Consider the following 25,689-nt stretch of genomic DNA (forward strand, 5'->3'; position numbering starts at 1 on the left):
CAGTCGTGGGGGCGTTATAATGTTACGGTCAATCCCACTATTCGTTGGTAAAAGAGTAGCCCAAGAGTTGGCGGTGGGTGGTGATGACTAGCTGCCTTCCCTCTAGTCTTACACTGCTAAATTAGGGACGGCTAGCGCAGATAGCCCTCGTGTAGCTTTGCGCAAAATTAAAAAAAAACAAACAAATAAAAACCATTGACATTTAAGGATCGCCAGCTATGCACATGCGTATGTACCATATTAACATATTTAAATGACTGACACAAAACATTTTATCTTCTAATTTCGTTTTTCTCTAAAGGATTATAATACGCTTCTGAAGTTAACGAAGCGTTCAAAGTATTTGCACGTTTTACGAATTATGCTGTTGGAAACTGTTTGATGCCATAAAAAGAGAACGCTTACTGATTCAATCTCTAAAATGGCCTTTGCTGAGAAACAATGCTATTGAACTCTACATTATATATATCTATTGCCAGGTAATATAATGCTTTTTACAGTAACCTGTTGCTAGGATGTGAACGGAATTAGGGTTACAACATGTTTAAACAGATACTACTAATTTAATTACTTACTCAAAGATCCCAAGTTGCATAAAATAGGCATTTGTTGTCCATAGCGTAATTCCAGTCCTGGCTTAAAATGACATAAAGAGCACCTTTCTTTTAGGGTGACCTTGATTCTTTCTGAACATTAAACCACCGAAAATAAAACCAAAGCGTGGTCGTTATAATATTTTCTTAAAACGTATCAAATGTTTATTTTATTATCTAATAAGCGCTTTAGTCCGAATTATTTTAAATTAAATGCACAAACAGGTTTAAGGTACTATCAAGTTTTGAAACTTTGTGCTTAAATTTCAGTAACTTCTTCTACACCTGTATTTCAAAACAAACATTACTACACATAAACGAGTTTCACCTGCGTCCTCAAAAAATACTAGTAGCGCCCTCCTGTGGGACGCTAAACACAGATTGTGCGGGTAGACTACCTGTTGATTGGATCTGAGATAGTATGAGCTGGCAGACCGGGCTACCAATTTCGTCCAATCAGAGGAGAGAGAACTTAAAGTGGCGTCTCTTAAGGCCCACTGGACAAGACACCTTGTCCGTCGTCTCCATCAGCTGATTACTTCTATGTTTGCTTCAAAAACCCTATTCACCTCCATTCTCTAAAGCTGAACAAAGGAAAAGCAAGGCACCCGACAGCACGTGCGTTAAGCAGGTGGCGCGTGACTAGGGCAAGAGATTTCCTGTCAAAATCGCTCACCCGAAAATTCTTAACCTTGTTATGGTGATGTTTTACAGGTTTTTCAATTAAAAGTGCTGCATGTAATACATGGTAGTAACTAAAAATCTTATTTATTTTTTTATATCCAGCCAAAAAAAAATTATGGTAATTTTACAGGGCTGAATGAGGTAAACTGTACTTGAATGGTATACGCACTGAATCAACCTTAAAGAGGAGTATGATTTTTCCATAATTAGTAGTTTAGTATCAAATGCTTTATTTGACTCTCTGATATTTACTTGTATCTAACACTTATTCGGGATTCATCCACCTTCTATACATTATGGACATAGATAAAATTTAAGATGCAAACTCTTTAACCGAGTTAATTAAAATGTGAATACAACGTAACACTTCACGCGGCATTTAGTGACACTGTTTTCTGACAAAAATTGTAACTTTTTTTCTTACCATGTTATGTGGTAGTGTGTTGTGTTTCAATAAAACTGATTTTTTTTCTCGACTGAATCGCTTATAGATTATCAATCAACACTGCGTTTGAAATCGCTCAAAAGCGTTAGTTTTTTTGTACTTAACTTGGAATTGAAATTTCCAACCTGTACAACATATTATGCGCATGTGAGGTAAAGAGCCAGGTCAAAAGTCAGCCGTTCCTAAGTTTGAGCTACTACTGACCAGAGAAGAAACGTAATGACTGAATTGATTGCTATTTTTATAACGCGTCCACAACTGAAAATGCACGGTGTTTAGTGGAATCTTGTCTCGAACGTCGGACCATCCCATCCGGAGTCCGACACACTAACTACATGGACACGCCCGAATAAATCGATTTAAAAGGAAAAAGCATAAGACTAGACATTTGAATGTAGTATCTAAAACTATTTTATGGAAACAATATATGCTTTATTATCTTAATATTTAACTATACGTTGTACTATTTACAATAAAAGAATCATACAAATTATTTCAATATTCTAATAGCGTAACTCATCGAGATTTCTCAACAAACTCTGAAGGATCTGCCACTTCCCTAGTTGTACATCGATGTGTCTGCGGGCTTACAACGCTAGAAACCTGGTTCCGATACCAGTGGCGGGCATTGTGTAGCTTTGTGCTCAATTACAAACAAATTATACGACCCTGGCATGATATAAAGAATTGAAATGTGGATAATTATTTTAAACTAAGATATATAAGTCTAGAAGCTTTACTTATTAAGTAGAGTACAGCTTTATGTTTACGAAGTAGTTGTAGTATCCGTCCCGTAGACGGAAGTTATGTAAATTCATGATTAATTACAGATTATCTCATGAGATGAAAAGTTGCTTCCCTTATATGTAATTAAAAAAAAAAAGTAAGAACACCCATAAAATCTACAAAACACATGATGTGAAACTGTAAATCTGCAGTATCTGTATATGGACCCAACAAATCTTCACGTGTGTTGATGGAGATCCATCCACACACACCCTGCGTAATAGTTACATGGGCGTATTACAGACAATACGTTTCTATTTTCCGCCAAAAAACGTTATTATTCACTTTGGTATACTCGCCAGGTGTAAGAATCCCTTATTGATTGATAAAAATTGTATACCTTTACAATATCTTGCATTGAACTTTACATTTAAAACCTTTGTTTTGTTTTAGAACAAAGCCACATTGGGTTATCTGCTGTATCTGCTGTGGGAATCGAACCTAGAATTTAAATGTTGTAAGTCTGTAAACTTACCTCCGTACAGTTCAATACATCATTGTTCACTTGCTGTTTTATGTTACATAATATTCGATTTGTGTGTATTTGAATACATAACAAATATTATATATGAAAACACATATCTATAAGTTTTTATTATTATGATGATGTGATTAAAGACACATTCGAAGTCTAAATGATAAATACAGAATAACAACAAAACATCTCATTTGTTCTACTTTAGTGATTTCAATAAATACCTAATGAAATATTTGAAGGAAACAGAGTTTCATCTTAATCTTCGAAACCAGAGAATAACAAATATACACACTACACTGTGTGAAACATTTACATGTTTTTAATGTATGTATTTGTAACAGTTTTTATACATGAACGATCCCTCAATCTCAAGCTTGCTTAAGCGGTTCCAAAATCAGTGATAGTTTTGTGGCAAACTGTTCTCTACCATCTGTTCGCTTCATTCTTTAAAAACGATTAACTTTCCGCTTGATGGTGGACTAGGTGTGTTAAGGTGATAGTTTCCATCTTTTTTGGTTTCTTAAGCGCTGTCGGTTAGTTAACTATGGAACCTGAGAAGAACCATATGTGAAAGCCACTGATGGTTCTTTAAATGCCCCAAACCAATCTAGTCTGACAAACAGAGGAACGCCAGCTGTTGAGTGTAAAAGTAGGCCATTACCTGTCACTCGTGGCAACAGTGAACGTATTATTTCCATGCACGTTAGTACTTTACAATGCCATGTTATTAATCTTTATACCACTATAAACCAAGGGAAGTATTTAGTTTGACCATAATATGGAAAGCTAGTTAAACTTTAAAAATATAGCAAAATATACAGACCTTCAGCTATAAACAAGAGTCCTCAGATAACAGCATATTCTGCAAAAAAAAAAAAAAAAAAAAACTTTGTCTGACTTTTTGGACGGAATAATAGGAATGGCTGTCACTTTTATAACACGCCAACGGTTGATGTTGAGTGCTGTATAACCTCATACAGCCCCCGTATAGGATTAGTAATGAAGGGCTAAAACGTACCTGACCCTCCCAGATCTCATATCAAACCCAAAACACAACCTAGATGAACGAACGGGAGCTCATTACCATTCAAACGCCGGATCCTTTGTCCATAGTACGCACACCATTCAGTGGATTACACCACATTAAGCCCATTTTAAAAGATAGAATACAAAATTGACACTTATGTACGGAAACGTTAAATGTATAGTTTTAATGAAGTAGTAAGTATCCTTTGAAGTACACAATAACAAAATCACGCAGCTTATTTTAATACTGATTAATTGAAAACCATATTACTGTTATTGTTTCTACCCTGAACGTGACGGACAAGAACTATTAACTGAGACTGTATGTCCAATAATAATATTCCAGAAAATAAACATAAACATGTTAACATTCTTATTTAGCATTTCAATATATATCAAGATATATAGATTGAATCAAACGTTTGTAAAACTTTTTTGTTTCATCACAATATATTGTAATATAATATAAATAAATTATATGAAACTAGTATTACAAGAATTTTCGTGACGCAAAATCGCTATAAATTTAAAAGCAGGCCTCACTTTATTTCTATTCTAGTCTTCTCTTATAAGAATCTTTCTTTGAAACTAAAGTATTCAAACGGTTGTCTCCAATAATCAAAATTTTTATTTGTAATTGGTTAGCTTACTGTTTTTGTTTTCCAGGCTAATACACAAATCATATGCACAGTAACTTTCTCGGGATCATACAACTGGACGTAAAACAAATATTATATTTTGTGGCAAGTGTGAAACTTACCGGTTATCAACTGTTACTATACGGTTACTGTAATATATGTAGTATTTGTTTTCAGTAGAAAATGCCTAGGTACTTGCTTACACACCATGAACCAGAAACATGTCTGCCGGTTATCTGCAAGACGATTGCTGTCCTTGATTGAAAAACAACAACAACAACAAAGTTCAATTCACTTGGTTGTTTTTGTCTCCCAAATCTGAATTTGTGGTTTCAAATTTCACGTTGAAAAATAAAAAGACGTACATGACGTTGTAGTTCAAAATATGAGATTAACCTTTCAACTTTTTTTTATTCATCCCCACTTTACCGGAAATACATAATTTGACCATAGTGGTGATCTTGAAGATGTGAGTGACAATATAGCATGGACTTCAATGTGCAGTTCACTATAGTTGTAATTTTCAAGATGTTACTGGTTATAATTGGGACTTTCAAGGTACAGCTCACTATAGTTATAATTTTCAAGATGTTACTGGTTATAATTGGGACTTTCAAGGTACAGCTCACTATAGTTGTAATTTTCAAGACGTTACTGGTTATAATTGGGACTTTCAAGGAGCAACTGACTTATAATTGGGACTTTTAAAAGTGTAGCATAATGTGTAGTGTGAATTTTTTATTTTCTTCTTTTTAATCACAAGAAAATCATTATAATTATGTTATAATATCTGTTTTAGTAAATATGAAGGTACGGTTTAAGTGCAATTTTATTCTAATAAATTGAAGAGATTTTGCTTTCTTTTTACTTTCAAATATTTTGTATGTTCGTGTTACCACGTAGTTCACGTTTAAAGTGAGGCATTTTAATATTGAACGACGATAGTATTTTATAGATGCTACTAGTAAACAGAATAAAGTTGTGATTTGTAATTAATTTAAAGTTAGGTATAATGTTGCTGAGCATAACATAAAGGAACTTTCTTGAATCCTTTATCACAATATAGATACCTATTATATATCACTTTATGTTGCACTGCAGGTATTGCTGACAAATTTCTGATAAATAACTGAAGGAAGAGACAGCGAATCATTTATACTTGGTGTCTAACAAAGATCACAGTCCTGCTATGGTTTTTACTGTATTGAAATGTTACCTGGTCTACAGTAATTCCCCTACGTTGAATTCAAAATTGATATCCATTTTTCTTCATCGCATATAGATATTTCACAAAACGTTATAGGTACTTTTACATAAGTGAATTATTTTAATCGATTTATTGTCACATTTTGTTATGCTTAAAATGTTGACAGCCGCTAACTATAGATTTCGCTAGACCAATCATAATGTGACAGTCTTATCGATTGTTCTAGAACCCACGAGAAACACACCACTAATATATATATCAATGGTTAACAGATATTATTTGTTTACGTGTGCACTTTGGCATTATTGTTTTCTTTTCAATATAATTTATTCGTCACTATGGTAACAAGAGGTTGTATAAGTGATAAATCATATCCTGTTACATTTGTGGTAAATTAGTTGCAAAGAAACGAAGGCAAAACATTACAGAATTCACCAAAAAAAAAAGGGGTATTACGCGTATCTTGGAATAAATCTTTGGGGCCAAGACAAATCATGGGCTCCACACAAAGTTTGCACTGTTTATGTCGAAGAGTTGAGACAAAATTTTTGTCTTTGGGAAATGAAGAGGCGGTGTCAGAGAAGTTGAACGGCAGGTAGCGTGATGGCTGATTACAACTGGTCATTGAAACGAGATGTTCCTGACGTAATGCATAAAAGGAAGATCACAACACGCAGTTTCAAACTAAAAGACGTAGATTTGACAAATAAAATCTGGATGATTAACGATGTGTAATCGTTCGACATTAGGGATCTTCTCTTTTCTGCAGTTGTTTGTATTATTGTAAACAAATGTAATAAAGAAAATGTTTATTGTGGTAAATAAAATAATAATTTGATCTAAGTAAGAGTTTTCTTTCCCCGATTTTAAAAAAATCCTTACGTAATAGAAACAAAAAATAATATTACTTTCGAAATCTGCGTAGCTGAATTATGAAATATCCGTAATAAGAACCGAAACAGCTTTTATGAAGTATAAATTTGCAGGCCTATGTTTTCAGCAATATAAAATATTTGTCTGGAAACTGAAAAACACCTAATCTCCATATGGAAAATATGTAGATATAAGATACTTTGTTACATGCTGCGTGATCCTGTAGAAGATACAAGGAAATATTTTTTTTTTTTTTTTTCATTTTTGTGAAGATCCTTGGGAAAAACTGGTTAAGGAAAGTTTTGTGTTTTTAATCACTTTATGAAAGTTATTTCAACGTAAAGTGCAAATAAAACCTTTTTGTTCATTCTGAAACATAGAACCAGTAGTTTTTAGGCACTGTAAATAAACTACTATTTTTCCATATTTTGAAACTAATAATCCTTCATTAATGTCCGTTTCCGGAATGTTTATACACAAATACACAGTCTTATATTTAGTCTTTTATACCGAACCAGAACAAATCATGGTTAGGTTTGATATCCAGTTTACTGTCTTAAATTAACTCAAACAATTCTATTCGACACCGTTGACACTTCCCTCCCTTCGCTAACAGGAAGTGATTTTGGAACAGGTGGGCAGTAACCATGGAAGCCAACTGCCTCAAGCAATTTTGTTTCCCACAGTGACAACAATAGTCCAAGAATAGTCTCACCTTAGCAGCAGCAGATGTGCAACACACTGAAGCTTTGCTGTCAGTTGGGAGAGTTGGTGAACCTATTGTGAAATCTAAAGCTAGCAAACCGGGACGTGTAATACGTACACATGCGCTAAGAAACAAGCGCCAGGGAAAACTTAACGAGGTCAAGGTAGGCGGTAGGTGTAGAGATAGTAGACAAAGTCTACAGCAAATCTGCCAAACTTAGACACAAACCGTTCTAGTCTAGAGGCGATGGAAGAGCATCTTCACCTAATTATAGATGTAGTCTACATGTAGTCCATGTACTACAAATCTTAGTTATGCAGTCTTAGATACTGTGTGAAATAAAACGTTAATTAATGTGATAAACATCCTGAGAAGTACGTTAACACGATGTAAATCAAATTAACAGATCGGTGGAGAAGAGATGGAAAACATTTACTCTCCACAGTAATAAATCCTTTCATAGCTTCAGGGCTATTTTTGATGTAAAATTACAGTTACCATAATCGGTAATTTATACCAGTTTTGTATCCAGTAGATAGAACACTTTTTCATTATTTTCTAATCGCAAGCCCGTATGTTATTTATTATTAAGCGCAAAGCTAAAGAAATGACTATATCTGCTCTGCCCACTACTGGTATCGAAACGCAGTTTCTAGAAATATAAGTCCACAGACATACCACTGTGCCACTGGAGGATATATCGGGGTTAACGAGCTAGATGTGAAAAGAAATTTGTTTTAATGGCAATTTTTAGTACAAGTTTTTATAAAATGCTAGAGAATTAAAGAAAAGAACGCTTGTGCGTGACATAATGTGTAGAGACATACAAACATACAAACCACGGTAGTAGTTCATCTTTTTTTCATCATTAACAAAAGTATTTTTCACTTTTTGTCAGTAGCAAACAAACATGAATGCCTTTCTCAAACAGAACGTAGATGTATGAGTTAAATAAAAAAACTGTAAACAGAATATACAGGTATTATTTAAATAAATGACATGTATGAACACAATACATATGTTTGAATTAAATAAATAATAAACATTAATATGAGAAGTTTAATGTTTCGAAAATGGCATTTCTAAGTTTAAATTTATGGTTCAAGAATATTTTAGATGTCTTAAGTCTAAATATGTCTTTCAATAGCCTTGATGACTACGTACTTCGGATTTTTAAATTATGTAAACCACACTTGCTTGTTATAAATGTCGTAACTATAGCCACTATGTTAAAATTTATCACGTGTTTTAAATACAGTTAAATCTGCATTTTGCTCAGCTCCGTAAGCTGTCACACGCTCTTCAACGCTGAGTTGTACCATTACTTTTATTGTGTGAAATTCTGTCATCTTTTTCACAACCTCCCCCTCACTTGGGGACACAGAGTTACCTGAATGAGTCATATCTGAACCAGGTTTGTCTGCATGATAATCGAAAGACTTGATTCACGGGTTTTTTGTTGTTTTTTTTTGACGTAATGTGAACGTCCGTAACAACAGAATGAATCTCAAACTATAAAAAAAAACTAGAAAATATTTGTAAAAAAGTGGTCGGACCAGGTTGGCAGGTTAATAAACGTTTACATTTAACATACACCTTAGAGACTGGCAAGTTGCCACAATACAGTATAATATATATATATATAGTGTTGTGGAGTCAGGATCCCTATAATTAGCATTGGAACTAGAAAAGAAACCCACTTTAATTTTGGTACCATTAAATATTAGTGGGGAAATTTGATGATGACACATAGCAACATTAAACTAATGACGCCTTCATAAAGCATTAGCACATTTCTGTCCTTAAGGGAAGTTTAGTGAATTATAAAAATTAAAAACACTCATATAGAAACTATGTGATAGAATTATATGGCAATTAGGAGTAGAATCCGTGTGACGTCAACAACAGTTTGAAACAAACACAAAATTGATTTAATGATATAACCTGAAGTTTTTACTATATAAGAGATTTATTGAAGTTGTTTAACTTTCTAATGTGGAGAGAGCACGACTCTCCCGCTAGTACAGCGGTAAGTCCACCGATTACAACGCTAAACTCAGATGTTCGCTTCCCGGCGGTGGGCTCAGCAGATAGTTAGTTCCATGTGGCTTTGCTATAAGAAAAACACACCTCAGAGCACGTTATGCAGTGTATAGAAGCATGTTTAGAAACTTTGTGAGTATTCTCATGTTCTATCATGTTTTACTGATGTTGCTTTGAATTAAGCACAAAGCTACACAATGGGCTATCTGTAATCTGCCCGCCACCGGTATTGAAACCCGGTTTTTAGCGTTGTAAGTCCGCAGACTTACCGCTGAGCCACTGGGGGATCATAGTTTGCTGTGAACGATAGTTTAGAACTGTAAACTATTTTATATTTAAAACAAAACATAACTTTAAAGTACAATTCCAAAATAATTTGTACAAATTATTTAAAAGTTTCACAACGTTTATAAAATATATATTGTTAGGCAATGGGTGGTTAGAAAGCGTATATTGTTATGCACTTGTTGGCTAATGTTTCACAGAAAAAGTTCATATCGTTAGGTAATAATTGATATGAACTGCTCTTCGTGATGCGTTTTAAATTACTGTAGAAATGTTAACATTTTAATTTTAATTGTACATTTTCACATTTAGTTGATAAATTGTATCACCTAGTTTATGACTTCAGTATCAGATTAGCCAAAAGTGAAACTTCAAGGGTAGAAATATTCATCGTTTTTTGTTTAAGGTTTTTGAAGGCACTTTTAAAACGTGGTTGTGCTATTTAAAACTAATATATATATATATTTACATATAGATGACTGGGAAACAAATACTTGAATACTTAATGAGAACAGTAGTCTTTTGTTAACAGCTATATTTCTAATATTATTTTATCATATAACTGATGTTCGTTAATCTAGGAGATTAAGTTTCTTCTTAGCTGTTTTTTTCTGCATTATCGAGTACACCTAATAACAATGTATCGTTTAACTATCTCCAATTTTAAAACCAAGAACTGAAACATTAGTATTTGGCGTTTGACTCGCAGTCTGAGGGTCACGGGTTTGGATCTGCGTCCCACCAAATATGCTCGCCTCTTCAGCTGTGGGGGAGTAATAATGTGACACTCAAACCCACTATTTGTTGAAAAAAGGTAGTCCAAGAGTAGGTGGTGGTAACTAGCTGTCTTCCTTCTAGTCTTTAACTACAAAGTTAGGGACGATTAGCGCAGATATCCTTCGTGGAGCTTTAGGTGAAATAAAACAACAACAACAATGCAACAACTATAAGCTTGCTTCATTATCCCTGGTGGACAGAGCACACACAGTCCATTGTATAGCTTTGTGCTTAACAGTAAGCAAAAATATCAAATAAAGTGTCCGAAAACATTATCAGTATTCCATTTTTACTATTATAAATATTATTTCACAATGCAAGTTTAATACGTAGATTTAGGAGCAACATAAATCTGACTATGCCAGGTGTATATTATGTCATGATGTTGTCGTTATCACGTGAACATCGGCCCAAATAAGTAATAATTTCACCGCAGAAAATATAGAGTTGGTGAGAATATATAATATATTCGCGTTTTATTAGTTTTAGTCATTTCTATGTCATTTTATCGTTTTACTACAATGATTATTTTATATTGTACTACAGTTAATTTCATTGTTTTTTGTTATAAAGATTATTTCACATTGTTAGCTTAGATTATGAATTTAGAATTAAACTAAATCTAATGAGATCGCTCAGCCACGTATAACTTTACCAAAGTGTCGTAATTTTTAGTTAGGATTTGTTTGTTTTTTTAGAATTATGCACAAAGCTACACAAAGGGTTGTCTGTGCTGTTCGTGACGACGAGAAGCCCATTTGAAGTAAAAATGTATTCTCAAGATTAGTGGAATTTGCTAACCTAAAGATGATATAAGAAGGCCGAAACGTTGTTCTATACTTTATTTTAATTAAAGTTTTAATACCCATACCAGCTATCTGTGTTCTGCCCACCACGGGTATCGAAACTCGATTTTAGTGGTGTGAGTCTGCAAGAATACCGCTGTACCACTGAGGAGGGGCTTTAATTTGGCAGTGCGGATTCGCAGTAAGGTTATAATATATAACACATTTACTTAAGTTTTAAGCATTTTAAGTAGTAAAGTTTAATCATTATATTGAGTTGCTTTGGTTTATTATTAGGTGCATATTTTCAGTTCTGCTCTATGTGGTAACTTGCTTTGACCTGAAGTTAATATTAATTAACTGAATATTAGAATATTAATATATTCTAACTATAACATAAACAAAATTTGATATAAATTATAGATAGTTATACAAACCAGAAAGAAATATGGTGTAAATAATAAAGTGAATCAAGTAACATTTTCTTTTAAATTTCATTTGACAACTCCATGTTGTTTACAGTGAGCTTGTAAGGTGAGAAGCGGCTGACAATGAACCGTAATTATGAAATTACAGGACAGTGAGTTGTGCTTGAATCGGGAAGTGGAGAGTAGCTGACAATGAGCCGTAATAATGAATTTATAGAATGAATATACTATATCACGTTGGCAAATACATTAAACGTAATACCAGTCGATATAATATTGATTATTCCAGCATAATTCTTTAAAACTTTAAAATGAACTTAAGAAAGTTTCTTCTGTTTTTTTGTTTTTTTTCTAAGAAAGTTAAAATCTACGTGGGGCTGGATATGGTCTAGTAGTTAGCATGCCTATTGTTTAAACTTAAAAGCGCGCTCCGCTCTTTAGGATTATGATTGAGCTAAAAGAGTGGTGGTCAAATCACACAACATGGTCACACGAGAGCGACCATACTGTTAGAACTGGGATTTTGTTGACTACATCATCAACACAATCTAGCTCACACCATAATTGTTGTAGTCAGCGTCTCAACCACTGTTATGTCTGTCACAGCTCAACCAGCCCGAAGACTCTTGGTATTCAATGGGCTAAAGGTTTCAATTTGAAACTGGATATGGCAGATGCAGTGTTGTTGACATATTATATATATTTCCTTACTTTCTTTCAGACGTTCTTACTAATAATTCATTCTAGTCTATCAGTTCAGACTCACAGACGACTATAAAAAGGTAGCCCTTTATGGAGTTTGAAGCAAAAATTCTGAAACAAAGAAACAACCGAAAGTATTATGTGTATCTCAGTAACGATAAATATCACATACATATGGCCAGAACCTGCATTCTTCCAAGCAACGTTAGCTTCATTTGTAGACCATCAAGATATGCGATTAGAAGCGCCCTTTTAACCACAGGCATCTGAAACACGCCAACCTTTTCCGCTTCTTTATTATAAGGTAAATCCTCAGGCACATTACTGTTTTATACAATAGTGATAACTTTACATGTGTGTAGCTTTAAAAGCTATAGAGAGAGATGCCTTGAAGCTAACATCGTAAAGTTGTAATATCTCTTTGATAAATGGTAAAACAACAAATTAACTAAAGAACTACTAGAGAAACATTCCGTTTGAAACAGTAATTCATAACAACTGAAGTCTTGATAGGAATATTTTTTTTTCTTATCAGAGATTATTAATGTGAATCAAGAATATTTCGTAACAAATGCCTATCGTAAAAGTTTAGTTTTAGTATGTGGAAGCAATAAGGCCATAATAAAATATTTTTCAGTTGAAAGTAATATACTTCTAATACATGATCAGGTGGCACGTATGTCTGTTTTTCAATTTTTGTTCGTTGTTATGAGCAAAGCTACAAACACACAATGGATTATCTGTGCTTTGCCCATTGCAGGTATCGAAACGCAATATTTAGTGTTATAAGCCTTCAGAACTGAGGGACCTATTTTTTTACTAGTTTTTATTCGAATTTCAATAAGGTTCAGTATTGTATCAGTAGACATGCTCCATAGTACAAACACAAAGCGTCTGAAAGAACACTGAAAGTTAAGCAAATTTTATATAAGAAGAGGAGTAAATAGCAACGAAAAGTACTAAGATATTTATTAGCAGCATAGGAAAAATTATAGCTTTTTTTTTATTAACAGATTTATCATTAAATAAACACGCAATTAGTTCTTCTCTCGAAAACTTCATCAATACTAACTGTTTGTTTGTGTTGTTTTAAATTAAACAGAAGGATACACAATGGGTTATCTAGGCTCTGCCCACCACGGGTATCGAAATCCGATGTTTAGGATGTGAGTCCTCAGACATATGGGAAGCAATACTAATTGATACGCAATAAATTCAAAGTTTTAGAAATTCTGTATATAAACATAACAACATACTGTGTGTGTTTTCTTATAACAAAATCACATTGGGCTATCTGCCGAGCCCACCGAAGGGAATCGAACTCCTGATTTTCGTTTTGTAAATCCGGAGACATATCGCTATACTGCGGGGGGGGGGCACAACATACTGTTAAAATGTGAATGGATACAGACTGAAAGTGAATTACAAAGTAACATAAAGAATTCCTAATGCGACACATAAAAACTTTTCCAACACTTTTTAATTATAGAAATAAATCGATTTTTCAAGAGAGGGTTAGGAAAGCGTACTCGGTAAATAATGAATGTGACTGAACGATTAACGTTTTCTGTCATCAATTTTCCCACGTCATGAATTTAGCAATATATAGAACAAGGCATGGTCTACTAGTTAACATGCTCAGACTCTCATTTAGAGATTTCATGATTCTGGTCCTATTGCTGCAAAAACATCCCCCGAAATTTAAGCCCGTAAGTGTTCTATAACGTTTAGTTTGGTATGGAATTTCGCGCAAAGCTACACGAGGTCTATCTGCGCTGGTCATCCCTGATTTTACAGTGTAAGACTAGAGGGAAGGCAGCTAATCATAACCACCCACCGCCAACTCTTGGGCTACTCTTTTACCAGCGAATAGTGGAATTGACCGTTACATTGTAATGCCCCAAGGGCTGAAAGGGCGAGTATGTTAGGTGTGACGGGGATTCGAACCTGTGACCCTCAGGTTACGAGTCAAGTACCATAACCACCTGGCTATGCCGGGCCTTGTGCTACAAGAATAATGGTTAAATCTCACTAATCCGTCAAACAAGACAATAGTAATCCGAGAATTAGTGTAAGGCACTGGTGGTTAGCTGCTGCCTTCTAATTTGGTTTTGGGTGAAAATCTATAACAAACAAGTAATTTTGCGTTCGGCCATTGGATGGCCCAAGTGGCTCCAACGATGTTATGAACTGCACATAAAATATACACAAGTACAGTGTTGCCATCAATCTCTAAAGTTCATTTCTTTTTGACCTTGGGCTCACTCGCTGATTATTCAAAAAATCTCTTTAACATCAATTTCCGGACGTGCTCCGATACTATTTATAAATATCCTGTTGACGGGGCCAGGTGGTTAAAAAGCTCAATTCGCAATCTGCGGATAGTGGGTTTGAATCCTCGTCCCTTCAAGCATGCTCTCCCTTTCAGTCGTATGAGCGTTATAATGTTACGGTCACTTCCATTATTCATTTCTAAAAGAGTAGCCGAAGACTTAGCAGCGGGTAGTAATAACTAGCAGCCATTCCTCTAGTATTTCTCTGCTAAATTAGGGACGGTTAGCGCATATAGCCCTCGTGTAGCTTTGCGCGAATTTTAAAATAAACCAAAAACTACTGGCATTTGTATACAGATAGAAAAAAGTCTTCAAAGTGTCTGGTATTCCTAGATCCTAACAAAAAGATTTTAATATCGATGAAGAGATCCAGTTGTACAGTTGTAAGCAAATATACGAGGGCTGTTCAAAAAATACGCGGACTGTTTGAATTGCGCGGCTCCAGTTAATTCAAGGGAATCCGCTTGGTGTCGCTAGGTTCGCACAGATCAGCTGATTACGACGCCATTTCCCAATTGCAGATATCTTCATTTGTGTATTAGCTACGCGGTTTTAAGTGAAGTGCGATTTTTTTCGTTTGGCGGATTTCAGAATGAATGACCTGAAGGAGCAACGACTTGCTGTGAAATTTTGTGTTAAACTTGAAAAATCTGCGACTGAAACTTTTGCTATGCTTAACACGGCTTACGGTGATGTTGCTGTGAAGCGTATGGCATGTTTCAAGTGGCATGAACGTTTTAAGGATGGTCGACAGTCCATTGAAGATGATGAGCGTCCTGGACGTCCTTCCACGTCAACTGACGACCCACACGTCGACAAAATCAACACCCTGGTGCCGGCAAATCGACGTCTGACTGTCAGGAAGCTTGCTGAAGAGTGTGAGATATCTTGTTACGAGATTTTGACCGAAAAATTGAAGAAGCACCGCGCTGCTGCGAAATTTGTGCCTCAGAACTCGTGAGTTTTTGGCCAAACACTCGATCACTGTTCTTCCCCACCCTCCCTACTCACCTGACCTTGCTCCTTGCGATTTTTTCTTGTTCCCCAAACTCAAAAGATCCTTGAAAGGAAGAAGATTTGAGACGATTCCCGAGATTAAGGCAAATGCGACGAAGGAGCCAGAGGACATTACAAAAGAAGCGTACCAGGACTGTTTCAACAAGTGGAAACACCGTTGGGATAAGTGTGTGCGTTGGGGAGGAGAGTACTTTGAAGGGGTCCCAGACCTGTAACTTCTAAATAAAGTACATTTTGTTTTATGACGTCAGTCCGCGTATTTTTTTGAACAGACCTCGTATATAAGCGTCAATATGGCTTTTCAAGATCCTGAAGAAGAGACAGCTGGAAGTAAGGTCAAGCTTGAAAAAAAACCTTCTTCAATAGATCCACTGCTATCTTCACTGACCTGAAGGAACGCAAACAAAATTCAGCGAAAAAAAACAACTTTTCTGAAAGAACAAGTCGTAATAAAATGATTAGAAAACTTGTTTTGTTAATTTCGTTTGTCCTCTTCGGTCCTACAGTCTTCTGAGAAACTTGCTCTCACAGATTGTGCGATAGATAATTACAAAATTCTCTTAAGGACACACATGGTCAAACAACAATTTGATTTAAAGTGACCTTCGGATGTATTAAATTTTGATTTTCTTGTTCACTTTTTACGATACAGCTTTTGCTTTATGTAATTTTTGGTTTTATTTATCATTTTGGCCTTGATATTTAGTTCATAGGGCGGTCAAATTCTTTTGCATGGAAAAATATATTTTTTTATTTGTATTTGCATTTCTAACGCCCTTTTTGTGTTTTTTATTCTAGTGTTTGAGCTTCTTCATGTGTTATCAACATAAACTTCTCCACATGATTGGCATGGAACACTATATACGCCCTCTCTTCTGAATACTTTGGTTTAAAGTTAAATTGCTTTAAATAGTATTTGGATACTTGTAAGTGACAAGACAATCATTTTACTTTCTACGGGCTCACATTTTGCACTGCAGTTCAAGCAAAGTTGTTTCTTTTTGTTTTGATTTCTTCTTTCTTTTTTGTCACTTTAACAAAAAGGTTTGTTCTCTTTCAGATGAGCATTTTCCATACATTTAAAAAAAAAAGGAAATTCCTCAAGTTGTACAAAACATCTTAAATATCCTGTTTTAATTTCAAAGGATGGTGTATTCAGTAAACTCACAGAAACATGGAGATTGCAACAGATGTTTTACTGATTTGTGGGGGCATGAGAAAATGTGTATCTAACTAAGGGGATTTGTTAGTTTTCGTTAAAAAGATAATAGCTTCCCCTCTGCCAGTCCAATTTTTGTTTTAAATACTGTCATAAACTGGGAACGCGTTTTCGATGACTGAAAGGAAAGCATTAACCGGAACTGGAAGTACAGAGTTTAGTCAAATTTCGTTTTAGATATGTTATCGTTTCTTGTGCTAGCACATCAGTAAATAATGGCAAAACGACGAAACTGACTATTTTTACCCTCACTTTGTTTTTACCATTAACGTTCACATGTTTCTTGTTTCTTTTTTGATGTAACAGTGAGGTTTTTCTTAGAACTTGGGGAAAATGTTCTATTTACCACTTGGACAGTGAAAGTGTTATAGGTCTCACAATCAAAATTATAGACTTAATAATTTTTTTTGTATGATTGTTAAGTACAAACCTACACAACTGGCTGGCTATCTTTGCTTCGCCCACAACGGGTATCGAAATTGATCTTTAAGGTCGTACGCAAATTTGCAGACTTTCCGCTGAGCCAGTGGGGAGCGTGTGGGGGAGCATGTTTATTCTTAATATATTTTGGATAGAACGTAATGTACGGAAGCGAAGAATTGATGCGTTTAAAACTCTTTAAAAGGTCCGAATGATCTATTAGAACCAGCAACATTCTTTAGGAGAGGGTTCTATTTACGTTTTTCGCGGATACTCTGATCTGGTTTTGAAGAAACTCATACAGTTTATCCTCGAAGGTTGTTTTATCCAGTAAGACAGTGTGGTTTATTTGATTCGATTTGAGAATTATAACATCTTTGGTCATTTCCTATTTCTTTAACGTTTCGGTAAAGCAGTGAATCTAATGTGCTAACATACACCCCCATCGTGGCACAACAGCATGTTTGTAGACCCACACCGCTAGAAAACGGGCTTCGATACACGTGGTGGGCATAGTACAGAGAGCCCGTCGTGTAGCTTTGTCCCTAATTCTGAAACAAACAAATTAACACACACGATATTTCATATTTTACACGACAAGGTTTCAAAGAGCGGTTAATGTAACCAATTATATGGTTACAATAGTTTTAATTCCTGCACTACATATTACGAAAACTCTTGGCATAGGCGTGTGGTTAAGTCATTCAACTCGTAATTTGAGAGTTGCTGGTTCGAACCACTGTCAACAAATATGTTCGCCCTTTCAGCCGTGAATACATTATAATGTACGGTCAATCCCAGTATTCGTTGGTAAAGGAGTAGCCTAAGAGTTGGTGGTGAGTGAGGTTGACTCGCTAAAGTCACTGCTAAATTATAAACAGCTAGTGTAAATAGTTCTCATGTAGCTTTACGTGAAATTTAAAATAAACCAAGTATTAAATAAATATTCATATATGTTTGTTTGTTGTTGTTTTTTTTAATTTCGCGCAAAGCTACTCGAGGGCTATCTGCGCTAGCCGTCCCTAATTTAGCAGTGTAAGACTAGAGGGAAGGCAGCTAGTCATCACCACCCATCGCCAACTCTTGAGCTACTCTTTTACCAACGAATAGTGGGATTGACCGTTACATTATAACACCCCCACGGCTGAAAGAGCGAGCATGTTTAGTGCATATATGTGAATGATTAATTGACAAGGAGTGGGCACGATTTTTGAATGTAGGTTAGTAGGTCGAGACAGTGGAGTGCTGTAAGATCGTTGTCACGCTATTCAATACACTGAAAGATTAAATAATAAAATAAATCCATCATTTATAAAATTTATTGATTGGTAAGATTTGTTCACGTTCTTATTTGCTCAGTTTACTTATTTAGATTTTCAGTAACAATTAATTTAAAAATTTCCCCTTTTTAAGTTATCGCTTTTGACCTTTATTTTTATTTAATCTTTATACAGCTAATGTAATAACACCTATGTTCAAAACGCATGAACTGCCGTTAATCCATGGTTCTTTCCTGTTGCCACGAACACGTTTAGCATTTACGCTATCAGAGTAATCGCTAAACCCAAATAACTGGTCAGACAATAGTAGTCAGTTGTTAGTATAATTCAAAATGAGTGTAGGATTTATGTTATTTCATACACCAAAAAATTAAAAGGAATTAATATATGTATATTTGTCTGTTCGTAAGAACTTTTTTGTAAAATAAAATTCTTTTATTAGTTACTTGTTGTGTAATTTAAATTTGAATAACTTTCAGTAGTGCTTGTCCAAGACCTGTCATTGTTATTATTATTATAGGCAAGAAAAGTTTGTTTATTATTAATTAAATAATATATTATTTCTGAAACATAAACCGGATGATGGCTCAGATCTGCTCACTTTCCTCAATTCGGATGGTAGGAATGAAAAATCTAGAGCATTACAGGTGTATTTTGATTTATTTTATTTGTGAAATGAAAGAGAAAAAAATGACGTATGCGCATCTAAATTTTCACAAACTGAGGCTATGTGTGATAATCTAGGTAATAGAGATGTTTTACTTATTACCAACAGCATTTCCTCAAAGAAGTCAAGGTTTTCCCAGAAGTAGAAAAAAGAAGTATAATAAAAGAAACCGAAATTGAAAAGTAAAAATAAAGATAGAAAATAGGGCTAGAAATTGAATAAGACGAGAGGGAATAGTAAAAATATATATTTAAAAAGATTTAGGATAAAATATAAAATGGCGGAGTAAATTACAAGGGGAACAAATGAAACTGTGTGATAGTAGAAAAAGAGGCAGAATAAAAGAAAGAAAGTGGAATGTAGAATACAAAACATAGAAGATGAAATATGTTTACGCGTTACACAAAAAGAATAAAGACCAAATAGTTTACAGACGGCTCAAACAATGTAAATTTAATTGGTGAACAGTTTGTTTTGAATTTCGCGCAAAGTTATTCAAGGGCTATCTGCGCTAGCCGTCCCTAATTTAGCAGTGTAAGGCTAGAGGGAAGGCAGCTAGTCATCACGACCCACCGCCAACTCTTGGGTTACTCTTTTACCAACGAATAGTGGGATTGACCGTCACATTATAATGCCCTTACGGTTGAAAAAAAAGGGTGAGCATGTTTGGTGCGACAAGGATTCGAACCCGCAACCCTCGGATTACGAGTCGAAATCAAGCTTGTATTTATTGAGGGCGAAGGTTCCTCATGAGGCAGTGTGATGGTCTTCGATAATTTAAACATTTTTTTCTGATGATGAACATATTCATATATTAAACAATTTTTTAATATAAGTGTATCAAAAGTTTGGCCTATTTAATATTATCGATTTGTTCTTATACGGTGATACAATCTGTTTTATTACTACACAAAGCGTTAACATATAATTAGTTGACAACTTTGCTACTCTGTGTATTCTGAAAACCAAACCGGCTTCGCTTAAATATATAAAAGGATATTATTTTTCCTTTCCTTTTTTTCAGAACGAGAAACTGGATACGAAAGATTACGCATTCAAAAGAAATGAAAAATTTTGTCAAGTAACTCAAAACGTAATAAAACTTCATTTGTTCTTTTGAAAATATTTCTTAGATATGAAAAAATTACGGACATAGTTTTGTTACGTAAAAAGAAATCCTTGATACTTTCATCAGCACGTAAATATTTTATACTATCACAGAATACTGTGGATTCATTATCTCTGAATTGCGTCTGATATTGGCTTCCTCTTTATTCTAAAAGAGCAAGCGTTGATTTGAAATTCGGATTAGATTAACAAGGTAAGCAAAGAAAAAATAAAAAAGCTTTCTCAAATTAAACTGGTCAGCTTTGTTCCCTCAGGCCTCTGAGTGATGCATTGTAGTGTAGTATAGCGCCCACGCGCACGAAACTAAGAAACACTAGGTGTGGGATTCTACGAACTCATCCCCCACCTTCATGTTTCGTCACAAATGGATCTTATGCACACGAAATCGTGAAAAGATATATAGCACCAGAAAAGCCCTACACCGTGATCAACCACGCTCTTTCCAGAACTATTACAGTATTCTATTAACAACTTAATAAACCACGCTGTTTAAAGAACCCATATTGTATGTATACCTTTGAAATCATTTTACAAAGTTAAGATTTAAAAAACAATTAAACATATATTTATGTAAATGTATTACACTATTCTATTGTCATGGTTGAAAACATACTTAATGTACAGTATACACCCTCAAACAATGTAAGTAAATGTAGCTTTACTTTAAAAGCTGTTTTCATTCGTTTCAGTTTTGCAATGTATATAATTTTTAAATCTTTGTGGTTATAGGTTTTCTACTCCAATACAATCTTTTTTTTTTTTACATACAATGTTTTCCTTGGTAACTACATCATATTACTTCATTATCTACATATTGCAGGGTTTTTTGTCTTTTTATCATCAGGTTTTGTTACGTTTCAACAAACGCTTTCTAAGCAAGACGCACTATTTTGTTTCTAGCCTCTTTCCGCTGACTACTCAAAACTGTTTTTGTAAGTTTACTCATTTAGTTGGATGTAATAAAATTACTTACGTGTGTTAGTCAATCTGGCAGAAATTCTTAAGTTTCATGAACAGTTAAACGTTGTGACAGGTCCAATAAGTAGCATCAACTGGCGTGCTACGAATGTAATACTAGAAGTATTTTCACAAGCCACGTCCGTCCGAGTAGAACGCGGGTCTTTACACGGTGTCAACGCACTCATTTACCTTTCCTAGTTGCTGTGATTGTTGAACATGCGCAGAACACCTGGTACGCATTATACCTTCAGGAAAAGCCGAACTTTTTTTCTTACCTTATCTAACATATACAGTAATCCGGTGAAGGAGGGCTTGAAGCATCCACGATCTATTTTGATTTCTCCCTTGTTCTTGTTTCTTCTACGTCGATAGAATTATGCAATAATTATATTGTTTTACTTTCGTGTGTATACAAAATAAAAATTAAATTCGCCTTAATTACTTGCTAGGGTTGATATTGTACACTATTTTAGTTTCAAGTCAGTGACCTATGGATTTCTAAAATTCATCTCTTAGAAGCACGTATTGTTTTGTCGTCACGTGACAAGCCTAGGCGATTAACAATGAAGACACTTAAATGCTTTTGTGTAGTGACTATTTTCCTTTGTCATGCATCAATTAACCAGGAAAGAAAAAATGACCTCGAGTTGACTGAGTACCTACATTGGAAAATGTACAAAATACAACTTAGTTTTAAGAGAACTTTACACGTTTTTAACCTCAAAAACTCTGTAAGGAAATTTCAAAAATTCAATATAATATACTGACTTGCTTTAGTTTGTTGTTAAACACAAAGCTAACAATAAGCCATGGGTATTGTGCCCATCATGAATATCGAAACCTGGTTTTTATCGTTATAAGCACCCCTGAGACACTGGAAAGAGGTATCTGAGTTGTAATTAGCAATGATTGGCAATAGATTTCTACTTAGTTAACGTAATTTTAAAGTTTATTTCGTAAATTAGCGCAAAACTACACAGAAGTTAACTGTGCTGACTATCCATAATTTTGAAATTATATGTAAGAAGAGCAGCAACTTGTCTAAAACACACACTGTTATCTCTTGGGCTACCCCAGTTGAATAGTGAGATATGACTGTCGCTTTATGACACACTCTCAGCTTCAAGATGTTGAACGCGATTTTGCGGTGAAGGTACTCCAACCATACACTCTCGAGTTTATAGAATGGCACGATAACTCCTAAGCAACGCTCGATCTGCTGTTGTAGCAGTAACGATTATATTTAACTGTATTTTACGCTAGTGAAACCAGTCGAATTGTTAAACTACAGAAATGTTAAAATCCGCTAGTTTAACTACCAGCTCCTCATACTTTCACTCACGCCTTTACAAGTAACGACTTGGACAATGATCTTCTTCGTAGTACTATTAGGGTATGTATCACTTTATTAAACATTTGATCAATTACGCTGTTACAAAAACTATATATTGCCTTATTAAAGGCCTAATCAACCTTGCTGTTTGAAGAAGATATCGAGACATTTGGTGCTCGTGTACACACAGTAACGGTAATATTATTAAAAACCTCACTATAGGGCAAATATGTAACTTTTTCAGCAGCAAACTGATCATTTATATTAAATATATATATGCAAAAACGGCTCGTTTGGGCTGAGAAAATATTTTACATAGAAGAGTGAACAACGTTTCGACCTTCTTCGGTCATCGTCAGGTTCACAAAGAAAGAAAGAGGTAACTGACCGGAAGCTGACCACATGTTTGAAAGAGGTTGTGTAACTGAGTGTCGGAATGTAGAGAGCGGTGTTAGATGTTTGAATATATAATTTTATTTATTTTATTATATTAATATAGGTATAAAGGCGTTCCTTTATTTTGGTTTATTTTGGTTTTAAGTTGTTGTATAAGTAAGGCTTCTTTAATTTTGCGTTTGTTTATGTTTGTTTCTTTATTTAGTATTTGAGTGTTTTCTATGGTTATGTTGTGTTTATTTGACTTGCAGTGTTCGAAAACGTGTGAAGGTGACTTTTTATGTTCTTTGAATCTGGTTTCCATTTTTCTACTTGTTTCTCCAATATAGAAGTCGTGGCAGTTATCACATTGTATTTTATAAATAATGTTGGCGTGGTGTTTGTCAGTATAGTTTTTACATAGTATAAACCTCAGTTTTGTGCCTGGTTTTTGAATAAATTTGGTATTAACTGGAATGCCATATTTTGTTACTAGTTTTTGCCAAATGTTGGTTATTTGTTTGCTGATGTCAGGAATATATGGTTTACAGCAGTATATGGTTTCGTGATTTTTTTATTCGTGAGATATATTTACTTTTGTTGGTTGATTTTGCTTTCTGTTCCGGTGTGTGCGTATAATGTTTTCTATGGTTTGTGGAGGAAACTTATTGATGTTGATGAAGTATTGTTTTATTTTGTCTAATTCATCATTAATTTCATCTGGTGAGCATAGTTTTATGGCTGTGTTTATTTGGTTTCTTAGTATGTTGAGTTTTTGTTTTGTTTCATGTGCTGAGTCCCAAGGAATGTATAGTCCAGTATGGGTGATTTTTTGGTGGATTTCTGCTTTAAATTGTGTGTCGGTTCTATCTTATTGTGGATATAATCCCACGTTATCATCATACGACGTTTTGAAATAAAAGCTATTTCCAGACTATCTTGCAAATAATAAAAGATTCGATCAAGAAAAAAAGGAAAATGTTCCGTAGTAGATAGCCTGACTGACTTTCTGTGTAAAATAACGAACACAAACGGTTGTGAATAAATAAACAAAGTATTTATTAGGACCAATAAACAGAGAACACAGTGGGCGCGTGTATACCTGCACAGACTATCCGATAGTCCATTTTACTAGACTGCGCCTATCTCTGCGGTTTACTCTCCTTCAAGAACTGCCCCCTCAGTGGTTCAGCGGCGAAGTTTGAAGGCTTTTACCGCTAAAATTCAAGTTTTGTTATTTATGATTGGCACAGCGAAGATAGACAGTTTTGTAGTTTTATGCTTATAATTACAAAATCTTCCCTGAACTAACTAAAACAAGTTGTATATAAAATATACGTAGGGAAATAATTTTAAAAAGTTTAAGAACACACTTTAAATAAAATTTAATAATCAAAACAAGGAGAGCGGTAAGAAACTGTGGTCATTAATTAGGCTGGAGTTGTTCATATGAGATACGTAGACTTTCTTTGATCAGAAGTTTGTATATATACAATAATTCTGATGATAAAATTTTGAAGTTGTCATTAGATAAAGCACATGTACCGAGAAGTGTATTGTGTTAATATTGACTATTTTGTGGGATGTATTTAGTTCAGTGTAATTTTCTGGTTCAAATCCCCGTCACACCAAACATGCTCGCCCTTTCAGCCATGGGGGCGTTGTAATTATACGGTAAATCTCACTATTGGTTGGTAAAAGAGTAGCTCAAGAGTTGGCGGTAGGTATTGATGACTAGCTGTCTTCTCTCTAGTTTTACACTGCTAACTTAGGGACGGCTAGCGCAGATAGCCCTCGTGTAGCTTTGCGCGAAATTTAAAACAAACCAAACGAGTGTAATTTTATTTTTCGGTAGGACAGCGGTAAGTTTGCCGTTCGATTCACCACGGTGGACACAGCAAATACTTCAATGTAGCTTTGCCTTATCCCCTAAAAAAAAAAAAAAAACGAACAGTGTAAGTTAATGTTAAATAGCATTTCAGTTTCTATTCTAAGGTTTTTCTTAAGTCATTTTTTAACATTTTTATGTTTGTTACTTGATGAATTCAAAAAGAAAATAGTGAACAAGAAGTCAAAGTTTTGTTTCTTTCATAGAAAGTTACCTGAATTTATCTATTGGTTAAAACAAAAGAGAATTATAAAAGCACAATTTTCTATACAATTATTTAAGTGAATATGATATATTTGAAGAGAGCCTGAAGTGATTTTGATCATATATTGAAGTATTCTGTAAAAGGTAGTAGAGAAGTATGCTTATGCTAGTAAAGACACGTAAGATAAACAATATTAAGTTAAATCATATAAGAAAAAAACAACATGATAAATCCTAGAACTTTTAAAAAGTGAACAAATTTTTTCAGGGAATTTGGTTTGGTTTGTTTTGAATTTCACCCAAAGCTACAAGAGAGTTATCTGCACTTGTCGTCCCTAATTTAGCAGTGTAAGACTACAGGGAAGGCAGCTAGTCATCACCATCCACCGCCTTACTCTTTTTTTCCAGC

General features: G+C 34.6%; 1 protein-coding gene across 2 annotated transcripts in view; it reads right to left on the bottom strand.

Moving 5' to 3' along the window:
* Positions 1–21,628, bottom strand: part of LOC143229469 (uncharacterized) — a 59,884-nt gene extending 38,256 nt beyond the window's left edge. Inside the window, exon 1 of one of the 2 annotated variants that reach the window (XM_076461831.1) lies at positions 21,494–21,628. The gene's annotated coding sequence lies outside the window, so the exon portion shown is untranslated. Of the gene's footprint in view, positions 1–575; positions 916–21,493 lie in introns of those variants that run through there. The other variant, XM_076461830.1, reaches the window with a different exon arrangement.
* Between the last annotated feature and the right edge of the window lie 4,061 nt (positions 21,629–25,689).

Source organism: Tachypleus tridentatus, chromosome 10, assembly GCF_004210375.1.
Source record: "Tachypleus tridentatus isolate NWPU-2018 chromosome 10, ASM421037v1, whole genome shotgun sequence".
Lineage (NCBI taxonomy): Eukaryota > Metazoa > Arthropoda > Merostomata > Xiphosura > Limulidae > Tachypleus > Tachypleus tridentatus.